Source organism: Pleurodeles waltl, chromosome 3_1, assembly GCF_031143425.1.
Source record: "Pleurodeles waltl isolate 20211129_DDA chromosome 3_1, aPleWal1.hap1.20221129, whole genome shotgun sequence".
NCBI classification, from domain to species: domain Eukaryota; kingdom Metazoa; phylum Chordata; class Amphibia; order Caudata; family Salamandridae; genus Pleurodeles; species Pleurodeles waltl.
In genome coordinates this window covers 366,839,424-366,853,515 of record NC_090440.1, presented here as the reverse complement: position 1 = coordinate 366,853,515, position 14,092 = coordinate 366,839,424, and the positions used below count along the sequence as shown (strand labels likewise).

The following is a 14,092-nucleotide window of genomic DNA, read 5'->3' as shown; positions in this document are numbered from 1 at the left end:
TGCATTATGGCAGACAGCATTATGGCAGACACGTTGATCCAGCCTTCCAGGGGGGCCTCTGATAGAGCCAGCTCTGTTCTGGAGAGAGTCTCGCCCTGATGACCTTGACTAATTCTTAGACTGTTTTAAATAGTGTTTTCCTTTAATATATTTTTAATGTAGGTGGTGTTTGCATTTTACAAAATATGTGAGCAGGGGCTGGTAGTCCCAAGTGGCCTCCTATGTAACATTTTAAATCCATCCCCGATTTTTACAGTACATGCTTTATTGCTGAGATTTTTTTAATCTCTTGCGTAGAATGAAAAAAAGAACTACAAATCCCAGAATGCACAGGTTTGGCCTCTAAAATTCAAAAATGTATGAAAATGTCACATCTTCCATGGACCATCTTCCATGTAACAATTGGTTTGGATCTGGTTTTCCATCTAAAGCAAGAGATTGCCACTTGTAGAACGCTAAAAAAAATCATTTATTTTGTCTCTAATGTCGTTTTTCTTTTAGGTTAATCGGGAAAGATGGTGGAGAGGGCAGAGATTTTCTTTCATGCAAACGCCTTCACTTTAAAAACGCTGATGGGTGAAAATGTGCAGGCATTTTAAACAAAAGGTTTACTAAACAAGCTTCCCTGCCCTGAACAATGCTTCCCACACCCCTGCCCATTAGGTTTCACAATCACCTTTTAAGCTGAAGATAGCGCCCTGCAGCCACACCCTTCCCCTCCCCTGGTAACTTCCAATGCAGCTCAAATAGCTCTGCTTCGGCGCTCTTACAGCAGCTCACCCCCGGCTTCCACTCTCCGAGAGGCATTTGAAACTGAAACTGCTGCCGAGGCAGGAATTAATGAGCAGCACCACTTGTCAATGCCAGGACCCCTGTGAGTACCGGTACTCTCCATCTGAGAGGAAAAGTTCCGGTACTCAAGGGGAGAAAATAAAAAAGTGCCGGTACTCCGTACCGGTGACTACCGGCCCATTTAAAGCACTGATGCAATGGGGACTACACTGGGAAGTAATAAACTCATACATTACGTGGTGAAACCAGTGTTTCCCCAGTGATATTTCATTAGTGTTTATTCTTGGGTTATAGCAACCAAAACAACGATGGCAGGAAATGGACAGATCAAGTAGCACAAAGTGAAGATAAGTACTGGGAGGGTAACAGTGTTCATATGGAGATCTTGCAGCGTGTCCCTGTAGAATCAGAGAACATCAGCCATCAATGCTGTGAACGTTAAGCAGCTCGGAACCCTTCCCTAACGAGCGAACTGGAGAATGATCAGCCTCCGCGCATGGAAGGACATGTGAAGAGGAATATAAACAACCAGTTCTCGGTGGGTGGATAGGTTCCCACTAACAGCACTGTCAACAGTCAGATGAACCGGTGCGCTGAGTGTTAACGTTATGATAAAGGAAGATGCCCTGGTGTCGGCTACTAGAGCGGCTTCACCTCGGGGCAGTGAGTAAATTAAGTTAGTACAGACAGGGCAAGAAAAGGGTGTGCATGAGCTTTTTCCATTTCCGTTATCCACCCTGGAATGGACTCCAAATCTGGTGAAGTATTTCCAGTTGATCTTTAATCGTATGAACGACTCTTTCACAGGAGATTGTCCAGAACGTCCCGATCAACCATCTTCAACAGTTAGAGAGGGGGGAGCAACTGAGCCCTAAGCAAACTCCAAATGGTTGAGTACTAGTAGTTTGAAATATACAGATTTCCGTCCAGCTTTGTGCGCAGGGCAGACCAGTCGTCAGAAGAATGCTTTGGCCTAGTGACCTCTGCCAAGGTAATCTGGAGGCTGGCTGAGTTGGTTTGGAAGCTAATGACCAATTCGGAGGCTGTGAAGGTCGACCATCACCCCAGTAAAGGTTCCGATTTCGTGAGGTCTTGGTAAATTAGAGCGTCGGGTTCGAGGCTTAAAGTTCTCTTGGAACAATACACCAACTGCTGGTACTGTCAGAGATGACTCCCATTCAATCTGCATTCATTGGCAAGGGACTCGACAGTTACGTCTAGACAAACAAATTGTCTGGGTGTATAATATCTTTCCAATTCCAGTTTCGCCATATTATTTTGAAGCTGCCTACCACGTACCTGCATTGCACTCTAATGCGGTGCTGGTGTGGAAGCTTGTGTATTTAATTAGAACAGTTAAGTATGGCTTTGAACAACCGACCAATTAATGGATTCCGTAGCATTTTGTGTGTGTAGTCTCCTGTGTGGTCTGTAACACGTTACTCTTTAAATTCACCAACACAGAAGGTCGTTCAGATCTCTGTAGAAAATACACCAGTTGCAAAAGCTGATATGACAGTATTAACTCATGCTCCCAGGTGAGGTGTTCACATTTAGGTTGGGCAGTCCAAGTCTCTGTTGAGACCTCCCAGCAAACTGCTTAATAAAATCATCTATTTATTCAAAAAGTCGTTTGTGGACAGTATTCCAAATAGATACTGGAAAAATTTCACCACCGTAACTCTATTCAGTTCAAATCTGCCTCAAAGGGAAAGGTCCAGATGAGTCCAACTAAAACAAGCTGTTTTGTGTGTAAGATATTAATGTGTTGTCTTCCCCAGGTTCCTAAACCTCTATTCAACGAAACAAGCAGATATTTCATACCCCTGGCACCCAGTGCATAGCATAACCACAGAGACTGGTCCAGGGCACTGCTTAACTTTTGCCCCAGTTGATTGGATACCCAGAGAACTGTGAAAAAAGTGAATAAGAAACATAGGGTCAGGTAATGAAAAAAACATATTTGTAACGGCCAACCCAGTTAGGATTCGTGTACCAGAGACAGGATCATTTTTAGAGACCCAAAGCAAGGCACGATATTCAATCTACATTAATCAAGTATACAGGGAAATTACTGCCACTTTCAACTAAGCCTTTACCAACTTTGGGGGTGAGGTACTTAATCATTTTTTTTGAGATGTGATCAATAGTGTCCATAAATTCGACCCCCTTATAAGCAGGATACAGTACAGGTTCAAAAAGGTGAGACCTTAGGTTTATAAAACTCTCTTCTCCTGAGGATTTTAAGAAGGGAAGGTCTTTAACGGCCTCAATTATGTCTCCTAACATATTTACTCTCTTAAGAAGCGAACTCATCTTCAGCAATAAGGAGGGGATATTGAGTGGTCGCAAAATATCTTCCTTATCCGCTGAGGTATCTAAATAATCAAATCTCAATAGTTTCTCATAAAAGGATGTAAAGGCCTCAGCAATGTCAATGGGGTGCATGTCCACAGTGCTTGTCATGGTTTGTGGTTATGGCCAACTGGGATTCCCTCTGAAATCAATGAAAAGCCAGCAGTCTTCTATCCTTTCCCCCTGCTCGTAATGTCTCCATTTCAGCTTAATGAAAGCTGATCTACCTGACCTAAAAACAAGGGACTAAATGCTAGCTTCTCAGATCCCAATCACGTCCGTGTGTGTGTGTGTGTGTGTGGGGGCGAGTGGAGGGCTGGATGGGCTGTATACTGGGTCCTTAAGGATTTGACAGAAGCCTCTCGTGTATTTGATTCAGAATTAACTTCATTGTAAGCTGTGAAGGAGTCCTGCATCATTATTCCCCTCCAGGTAGCCTTCACCATTGCCCATAGAAGCTGAACTAGTGTAGAAGGTGAATCATTTGCTGTCTTATAGAAGCTTGCATGAGAGCACAGAATTTTCTTAAAGGCCGGTGATCTGTATATAGTGGCTTGCATTTGCTGTAGCGGTGGGGAAGGGAAACAAGTCCTATCTTCAATACTAAGTGGATAAAGTCATGGTTAATAAGGCCACCTTCCCTTATGTCACACTGCACCCCTTCAGCCAGTTAATAGTATTGTAAGAGGAAAATCTCAATATATGACTCCTTACCGGGGGGAGTGTTAGAGAGAAAGGTGTACTCCTTTTACTGTGGATTTCACAAGTGCCAGATATGTACAAGGACATGATCTGTGCAAAAGTCTGAGAGGACAGATCTATCATTATTGTTCCCACAATCTGTTGGAACAGTCTTGTCTAGCATGAGATCAATCGTAAGGCTCCAGTGTTCACCTACTACAATTAAGGTAGCTTCAAATTCAGTGAATGTTCTAGACAACTTGGACAGAAAGTTGTGTCTGCTTGTATTTGGGGTTGTAGAAAGTTGGCTCTGTATCTACTATATCAAAATGAGATATAGTGTGCACAGAGTCCAGGGGTTCACCAGAGGCTTAACAGAGGCTAAAGTAGATAATATTAATGCTCTCTTTTGTGGTAGTGTGGTCGAGCCAAGAGGCTTAGAGGGTAGTGCAAAGCATTAGTTGTACACACATAGACAATAGAATAAGCACACACTCAATGACAACTCCAGACCAATGGTTTTTATATAGAAAAAAAATATATTTTCTTAAATTATTTTTAGAATCACAAGATTCACGTTGCAGGTAAGTACTTCAATAGATTCGTATTTCACACATAAATCAACAGTACTTTGTTTGAAATCTTAAGTTATACAGTTTTTGAATTATTGGCAACAATATGTTTTAAAATGTGACAGTGTGCAATTTTCAGAAACAGTTCCGGGGGGGGGAAGAAAAGTTAGATTGACTTGCAGGTAAATACAACACTTACAGTCCCAGTCTCTGGGGGTTAGGAAGCCCACAGGTTGGGGTTCAAGTTAACCCTGAACACCCACCACCAGCAATACGAGGCTGGCCAGGTGCAGATGTCAAAGTGTAGGCAAAATTAATGTGGGCTCCTATGGAGACTGAGGGCACTCGGTTTTAGATCTGCAGGCAGATAAGTACCCGCGTCTTCGGAGGACAGACCTGGGGAGTTTAGAGGAGTACTGGGGGGCCACAAGTAGGCACCAAACACACACCCTCAATGGCGCTGGAGCAGCCGGGTGTAGTGTGCCAACAAGATGTCGGGTCTTCAATGATTCTCTATGAGGGGACCCTGGGGGTCACTCAGAGGCTGCAGGCGAGGTCCAGGAGGTCGTCTCGGGCAAACCACATGGTGGACAGGGAGGAGGGCCCCCTGGTGAATGTTGCCGCACTGGAGGTCGGGTTTTCCAAGGCCTGGGTGCTGCTAGTGCAGTGTGTCTTTAGGCGTCAGATATCTTCATCCAGAGCTTTGTGGTCAGGAAGGTCCTTGAGATTCCCTCTGCAGGTGTTGTTGTGGAGGGATGGAGAGGTCAACCCAGGGTGGGCAGTTGCTCGGAATCACCTGTGGATCCTCTCTAGCTGGTTGGGCCACCTGGACATGGGCTGTGGGCATCGGGTGCACAGTGGTTAGGACTTACGCATTTGGAGTGAGGTTAGAGTCCTTAGTTGTTGGTTTCTTCCTGGACGGTGCCGCTGTTCACCGGAGTTCTTGGTCCTTTTCGGTGCAGGGCAGAGGTCGCTGGTCCCGTTGAATGCGTCGCTGTTCTTTTGAAGGCTGTTTGAAGCAGGAGACAGGCCGATAGGGCTGGGGCCAAATTAGTTGTCTTCCTTCTTCTCTGCTAGGGGCTTCAGCTTTTGGCTAACGCACAGGGGGTATCTCTAAGATGCCCTCTGTGTGCATTTTTCAATAAATCCCACACTGGCATCAGTGGGGGTTTATTGTGCTGAGACGTTTTATATCAAGCTTCCCAGTATTCAGTAAAGCAACTATGGAGCTGTAGAGTTCATAATGGCAAGCTCCCAGACCATATACTCAATATGGCTACACTGCACTTACAATGTCTAAGAATGGACTTAGATACTGTAGCTGTACATGCAGCTATGCCCTCACCTGTGGTATAGTGCACCCTGCCTTAGGGCTGTAAGGCCTGCTAGAGGGGTGTCTTTCCTATGCCACGGGTGGTTTGTCTACTTTGCCTTTTTCTCCCCACTAGCACACACAAGCTGCAACGGCATTGTACATGTGCTTGGTGAGGGGTCCCCTAGGGTGGTATAATACATGCTGCAGCCCTTGGGGACCTTCCCTGGTCTCAGGGCCCTTGGAACCATGGGTACCTTTTACAAGGGACTTAACTGTGTGCCAGGGGGGTGCCAATTGTGGAAGCAAAGGTACAGATTTTGGGAAAGAACACTGGCGTTGGGGCCTGGTTATCAGGATGCCAGCACAATTTCAATCAAACCTGGCGTCACCACTGGGCAAAAAGTGTGGGGTAACCATGCCAACAGTGGCATTTTCCTACAGGGGTTTATACTCAACAGACTATTATTATAGCATCCACATTTTTCTATTTTGTTTTCTGTGGTGCAAGGGCTTTCTGATCATAGTTGCTACTCATTTTTAGTGCATCTGGTCTTGGTGTTCGTAGTACCTGACAGAATAGGCTGACTAATGATCACCAAACCCACTGAGTCACGCTTTAGCTTAGGGAATGCAGATTCACGCGGATGTTTCTTCTAGAAAAGGGCGAAATCCGTTCACGTGGTGCATGTATTGTAGAATCTTTCTTCTCTTTACAGAGGTGTCCAGACTGTTGATAGTGAGCAAGGAAATTGTCTGTGGCTTAGGTCTGTGTCTTGGTGTTATCATGTTTGTGGGAAAGAAGGGTCAATAAAGTGGGCCTGGAAGTGAAAGAAACTTCCAGGAAAAGGTGGGGAGGTCTAAGGTAAGTGTGACATATAGGCAATTTCAAGATGGCAACAGTGGATCTAGGGAGGTGCCCATAGGATGATCCCACCATGAGATAGGGTGCATTTTGGAAAAAAGTAGAGTTGGGTAATCAGGTGTTCTGCTTGTCTGAAGAAGTGTCACTTCAATGGGAACTTGGATGTATTCAGTCCATCAACTATTCCATCCAAACCAATCTTAGCCAGGCATCTCTGGCCTAGTCTGTCAGACTTTAGAGTTCCAATGGTGAAGGATACAGTACAGGTGTCTCCAACTAGCCTGTCACGGGCTACCATTAGCTTCCCAACACCTTCAGAGTAGCTCACAGCCTTTAGTTCATTTTCAAAATAAGCATAGAGTCACATTTTCCTTTTAAAGTTAAAGAAAGGCTGTGTTTATTTCATATTAGTATCTTCAGGCATAATTAAAAGTCCTTGTCAACTAAATATGGGAATGGAAGATCAAAATGATGTTACTGAATGCTTTTAAATGGGATCAAATTAAAATGAAAAGTTACCTTAATGAGTAACTCTTCATTTTAATTTTCTCCCATTTCGAACGCTTGCATTTACAAGCCACATGCCTTTTGCTCCCAGTGGCCAGTAGATACAGTGCCATATTTATAACAGAAAACTACAGTTGTGTTTTTTAAATGGGAGAAATTTAAAAAGGAGAAAAATATTTCTATGAAACATTAAGTTTTAATGTTTTTCTCCACTACCAATTAAAATAATTAAGTCATAATATTTTATGAATCATCTTTCTTCACTTAAAATTCCTCTCATTTAAACAAATGGTTGTATTTTCTGTCATAAATATGGCACCCTCTTTACAGACAACTGGGAACAACATGCCTCGTATTTGTAAATATGACACTTGGAAATGTGAAAAACATTAAATGATCAATTTGATGGAATCCACATAAACAAAGTTAACTCTGCAATTTATTTTTCTCCCATTTTAAACTGTCGCCTTTACACACAGCAGGCATCTTCCTCCCTGTGGATGGTAGACACAGTGCTATATTTATAACTGAAAAATACAGGCATTATTTTAAATAGGAGAAATTTAAAATGCAGAAAAATGTCCCATTTTATGATCATTTTTGCAGAACATTTTCAGCACTATAAAGTTCTCCGGTTCATCAAATGGTTCTATGTTTGTTTTGTACATGTTACGGTGCCACATGTTGAGAAAGGTGTGCCTTGTGCCACAAGTACATATGACGCAGACTCGCAGTCACTCATATAAATTTATCCCATTTACATGCACATGTTCATACATCCCCAAACACATGCGCTCACTGATGCACATGGCAGCCCTGTCATACTGCCCCTGGTCAAAGTATTTTGTTCCAAACACAGTATTTGGTTTTACGGACATTAGTTTTACAGCCAATTAAGCTGGTTGTGGGACTGTCTGGAAACAGTGGGAGTTGCTTAGCTTTCAGTAGTTCACTATGATTTTCACTGACCAGAAGTAGCTCTCACTACAGAAAATCTTGGAGACCCCTGGTGTAGTAGGTCTGGAGGCCCAGTAGAGGGCCCAGGTGGATGCGTTGTTGACAAAGTGCTGTATTCATTGCGTCAGAGTCGAGAGAGCTGAACATGTTCTGTAGTTTGTTCTGGGTCCCAAGTACCAAAGGCTTCTAGCCAGCTCTATGGGCATATTCACTGGGTCTGGAAAGCTGTATTTTTATTCAGTTTTCTGAGATGTGGTTTGAGGGGCAAGAATTTCCTCCTTCTAAAATATTATCAGACAAGTAGTCCGCCGAAACTGAGATAGTCTAGCCTGCAAAAAGAAAAGGGCCATTATTATTCTTTTCTGCCAGAAGAATCACCCTTGTATATTGGTGGCATGAAGCAAATGCAACGCTAGGGCATTGTTTAGTTGAAGCTTTGGAAATCCTGGTATGGATCCTATGGGTTGTTTGGAATTCCAAGATATTCTAGAATTGGATATTTAAAAGGTGCCAGAGTAACTCCATCCAAAAGCTGATTACATCATCTTTCACAACCTTTTTTGCCACTCCATTAAACCTTATTTTATCTCAGCTAGAACAGTCGTCCAGGTCAATAAGTTTGCCTTTCATATGTCAGATGTTCTGATCCCAGTCAGTTTCCTTATCCAGTCAGTGTTCAACAGTCACCATTTTTTTCCAGTAAAATCTAGTCATGCATTGAAAGTGGAGACATCCACTCTTGTGGACTTCACTTGGGAACCATCTCCATGACGTTATGCTCCATTATGGTAATGAGCTACGTGATGGAAGAGATCAAAGACAACCTCAGACATCTTGTAAGAGATCACCTGTGGCTCTTGTTTGTTGCCTAAGGGGACTTCAAAGAAGAGCAGCTGACAGGCTGTGCAAATCAGAGACATATGACATGTCCAGATTATGGTATCCAGAATATTGGCGACCGTACCATCCATATTTAAAGACTAATACAACAGTCTGTTGTGGCAGCAGAGACCGTTGGGTTACAGCACCCAGACTGACAGCATCAGTAGCACCAGTGTCCGGTGAGTGAAAGGTTGTGTGTTGCAGCTATGTTTCATAGGGCAGTTGTCTCACAGAAATCTCCATCAATACCCCAGGACAACACCAGTCCAACACACATGGGTAGCATTCAGCAACCATAGTATAGTATGTAACAGGAGGCCATATAGCTTATTGACATGGCAGAAAGACTGTGCACCTCAGACAGTCAAAAAATATACAGCAAGATCAATGGCTATCTCTCAAGGGCGGACACAGAGAGAATCACAAAGTCCAGTGCTGTCAACAGGTAAGATGCTGCGTAGGGCCCAAATTGAGATTCCAAAATGTTACTCTGTGAGAGAGAGTTGCTATGCAGGCAGGTGGAGAACACATGTTCTAAGCAAACAAGGTGAACTGTCACTTGCATTCCGTTAGGCTCAGACCATCAGAATGCTTCCTTCTCCACGTTGATGGCACCACTTCCTCATTAAACATCTTTATGGCATCTGCTTCATCTTGGGGGTCAGGAGCGCTCACTGCCACTCCCTCATCTCTGCTAGTCCTGATAAGAGTTATTAGCCTCCTTTGAAGGACACTGGCTTCAGCCTCAGGATGCAGGCCAACCTCAGACCATGTCCTGGTAGGGCAGAAGCACTGCTTTGGTGGGTAGACCACAGTACCCAAATGTGCTCTTGCTGCTGCTTGAGTAGAGGGAGCTTTCCAGCTATTCAGAATCCCAGGACAGACATCGACCAGCTACAAGATCAAATGCGAGTGAGCCATCTCTTCCCATGGGTGACTCCCCTGTTGCACAGGTCTGTAACACCCAGTGACTTGCAGTGAAACCCTAGGAAAAAGCTCAGCTCACATAACACTTTCACAAGGCAGCCATTGTCATTGCAGCCAAGATCCATCTTCACAATTCAGTTTCTATTGTGTCCCATATTCCTGTTCTTAATAGTGCAATTCTGCATAAACCGACTGGCGCAAATTTGTCCTTTCTGCAGGGTCACCCCAGATTTGTGCCTTCTTTTATTGAACCCATTTTTGTTGGCCATAGAACTCTGCACACTTTACCCGTACTAACCTGTGGTAAAGTGCCAGTGATTTCCCTTTTAAACATTGAGAAACTGCCATACCCCAATTGGCACATTTAATGTACTGGTAAGTCCCTATTATATGGTACTAAATTAACCTGAGGGCTGTAAATGAAATGCTACAAGTGGTCTGCAACACCCATTGTGCCACCCCCTAATGTAGCCCTGTAAAGCATGAAACCAGACATACCCCTTGCAGCTAAAGGGTGCAGTTTTAAACTGACATTTCTACCTAGCAAAATAAACATTTTCCCAGGCCAAAATATTTCTTTTTAATGCTTTCAGATCACCCCTAACTTCGGCCCTAAATGCTCAGGGGGCAGTGTGCATGGTATTTAAAATGTTAGACATGTATAATTAAAGTTTATATTTCCTAGCAGTGACAAACCTCCAAAGTTGTTTTTCACTGTGGCAAGGCTGGTTCTTTAATAGAAAAACACTAGATCACAATATAACAATTTATAATCAGTTTGGGTGCAGCACATGATTAAAGCACTCACTTAATTTAAAACCCAATTTAATGGTAAAGTCAGATTGTATGTTTTTGTTTTCTTTTTCGAAATGGCACTTTTGGAATGTTGTAATTTTCTTACCTAAGCGAAACGTGCCTTTCTGCCAGTGTCCAGTGTCACCTAAACCCTGATCGCTCTCCTGGAGTGTTATGTGTATTTCTCCCTGACAGTGGACAAAGGGCCCAAGGTATGGGGAGGGGTGTTCCTCTCCAGAACAGGTGGCTTGGGGACTGTACGCAGCCCTTTCCTGACTTCAGAGGAGGCCTACCCTGTCACTGGCAGAAACAGATCACATCTGGGCCAGCCTGTCCTTTCTATTTCTAGTTAGTCTGCCACCAAACTCAGTGGGGTTAGAGGAACTGACTAGAACTGTTTAGGGGGTAGGAAAAGGCTTATCCTCCACCCATAGGATAGTACTGGGCATAAAGGTGAGCCCCTACTCTCAGAGTACTCCTGGACATGTGAAGATCAGAAGAACAACCATAATAAACACTCAAAGAAGTCTTAAATGTCTGCTGTAAACCCAGGACCCCAGAACTGACTCCAAGGGTCAGCTTGGAGACATCCTGACTAAGCTGCAGGCCCACAGAAAGCTTTCAGAGGCCTTTCCTGCAACTTTCCATATAACCAGTTTCCACTGCTGCTGGCCTCTACTGGAGTGAGTCCTGATCCCCAAGTGCTGCCCTCAAAATTCTGGACCCCTGGTTGGTGTCAAAGTGAACCCCACCTAAACATTCTGGAAACCTAGGATTTAAAACGTTTTGCCAACCCCTTTCTCTGAGAGCCGGTGAGGAAGTGGGGCCAACTAGCTAAGCCAATCTCGCTGAAGGTACATCTCGACTGGGCAAAAATTAAGGTTGCTCTCGCTATGTTCCTCTCCACAGCAGCCAATCCGATCCAGCAGAACTCCACAGTAAAGATGCCCAGCCGCAACGAGCCCTCTTCAGCTACAGTCTTGCCCCTCTGGAGGAATCTGAGCTCCAAAATGTGATTATGTCCAAAGGTAAAAGGTTTCACTGGGTGAAGCCGCAAAAACTATCCAGCCGGCATGGGCCCTTCTCAGGGTGCAAAATTCAAAGTTATCCTATTTGGAGCTGTTCAGACAGTGTGAACAATACACTGTATTTTCTAAGTCAACGCCTTCATTAAAACCTTCTCCAGCGGCTATCCGATGAAGAAGAACCCTTTTTCCCCACAGCATCATGCCTTGTACTGCTGAGGATTTTTGACTTCCATTCCAAATACTAAGTCAGCAGGTAAAACTTTTCACCTGGATGATTCCACACTCCATCGCGGGCAGTCTTAACTTTTGACTTTGTCCTGTAGTTGGCGCTTAAATCTTTTGGGTGCTATTCTGAACCTTAAACTTCAAAAAGTCATAACTCTGGTTCTACCTATTGGATTTCCATCACTTTGGTGTAATTTTAATTATTTATTTATTTATTAGACTTTAAACTATTTTTCTAAATTGGGAAATTTCTTTCTTGTGTTGTGTTTTACCTTCATGGCTATTTGAGTACTGCAGTTAAGCTTGACTTTCGGCTAGGCTACTAGAGAGTTAAATACAGGTTTATTTAGTGACTTTTGTGGTTCACCATGATGAGGATCGTGATTAATCTTTGATGTGGGTTCTCAACCCTTCAACAAATAATCCAATTTCTTACTCCTACATATTTTACATATATACAGAACACAAATAAACCTATGTAGTGCACATATATACAGAACTATTGAAGGGAAAACAAATGCATATCTCTGGGCCAAATTGTGAAGTCTCAAAAGAGTGTATTTTAGCCTAATGGGCTGCTAAGTCTTGAAGCTATGTGAGGAATTGTCCAGCTGTGTTGCATTGGGCATTGACACCTGCTTGATGCCTGGACAAAACTCGGTCAAACACCTTTGAAGTTGGGCATTTGGAGCAGGTCGAGTTGGTTTGCAGAACATATACTCTATTTATCCCAGCTGCAGGTTGCTGTTCATCAGTGCTTAATTTGTAAATAAAAAGGTGCTGGTGCCCAAAGCCCTCCTCTTAAACACGCGGCTGCTGCAACTAAATGTGTGAACATGGAATACTGAGGCAGCGTAATCCTGAAGCCATCTCGGGCCTCTTCAATCCATAGAAAGCCACTCCCTACCCTTTCAGCTCACTCTTGCAGCTTTCTACTTTCTCCCTTTGTGATGCTTTTTCGTTTTTCCCTTCATCCGTCTTTCCCATATGTCTTTTACTAGCAGCAAATGCTTGAGGCAGAAGAATAAGCCCTGGCCCTCAAAAATAAGTACCGGTGCTCAGCACCGGAAACAACAAGCACAAATTAAGCACTGCTGCTCAGCACTGCACACAAAGAAACGTGTGGGCCCAAGTTACCATTGTTTGTCCTGCGACTGGCACACTGCATCAGGATACAATCTGGACAATTCTCTGTGGCATGAAGACAGTCCAAGCAAAGAACAACTGCTGGTAATTGTATTTGGTCAGTTCTCATTCTATTGTAGTGATGGTTAACGTTCTTTGAGTACAATGGTGTGCAGTCGCAGCTCGCACAAAGCAGAATGGGCAGGCGGTGCGCGGGGGAGGAAGGATTAAATAAAAAAATAATATATATATTTTTTTTTAAAACAACTCCTCCATCGCGCAGTTCCTCTCCTCTGTCACTGCAGTGCAGGCACAGGCTCCCAGCTTGCCCTGCAGCCAATTCTGACGCTGCTCAGAGTAGCGTCAGGATTGGCTAGGAGCACCCAGCCAGGGAACTCCCAGGCAGACTGGGAGCCTGTGCAGGCTCTCTGTGTTGCCGTGCTGGAGAGAGCCCCCTGCGCATGTGTGTTTGGCCGGCCCGAGACGGCCGGCCAAACACACTTGCACGCTGAGGGGGGAGGGAGTGCTGAAGCACTCCCCCATTGCTCATCACCCCGTGATGCTGCTGACAGGGGGGCAACGCACCTCCGCCCTTATAGAGGAGCCGCCCGTGTGTGTGGCCTTGATACAATTTATATAAATGGCTGCTGTGCTATCAGTCATAAGCAGCCACTGTATTGTCTAATAGTAGCGATGGATAAATTGTTCCAAAGTATTTTGCAGATCTGGTACCACATGTAAAACACTGCATCGTCATGGGGTGAATTGAGATTGCTGGCTCATGTATCTTATTTCCCATTCCTGACCTTGTTCCATTGAGCAGTGTACAGTAAAGCAGTTCCACTCCTCTTGGAGGTTGTCAGGCTCCCAGGCTACAACAGTGCAATCCCTAATTTACCTACAGTGTAGTATAGAACGTTCCTGAGCTGCCACAGTTTAGTGTTATTAACTTAAAAATTGTCTTTTCTATATAGAATGGTGCTACATACAAACTATAGTGTTAAGGTTAGTGAGTGCTCGGGTATGTTTGTAAAGAAATGTAATTTTTTGCAGGTCTACGAAACTACGG

General features: G+C 44.0%; 1 protein-coding gene across 4 annotated transcripts in view; it reads right to left on the bottom strand.

Moving 5' to 3' along the window:
- LOC138284105 (transient receptor potential cation channel subfamily M member 7-like) overlaps positions 1-14,092 on the bottom strand; it is a 1,183,984-nt gene that overhangs the window by 53,639 nt on the left and 1,116,253 nt on the right. The window lies entirely within an intron of this gene.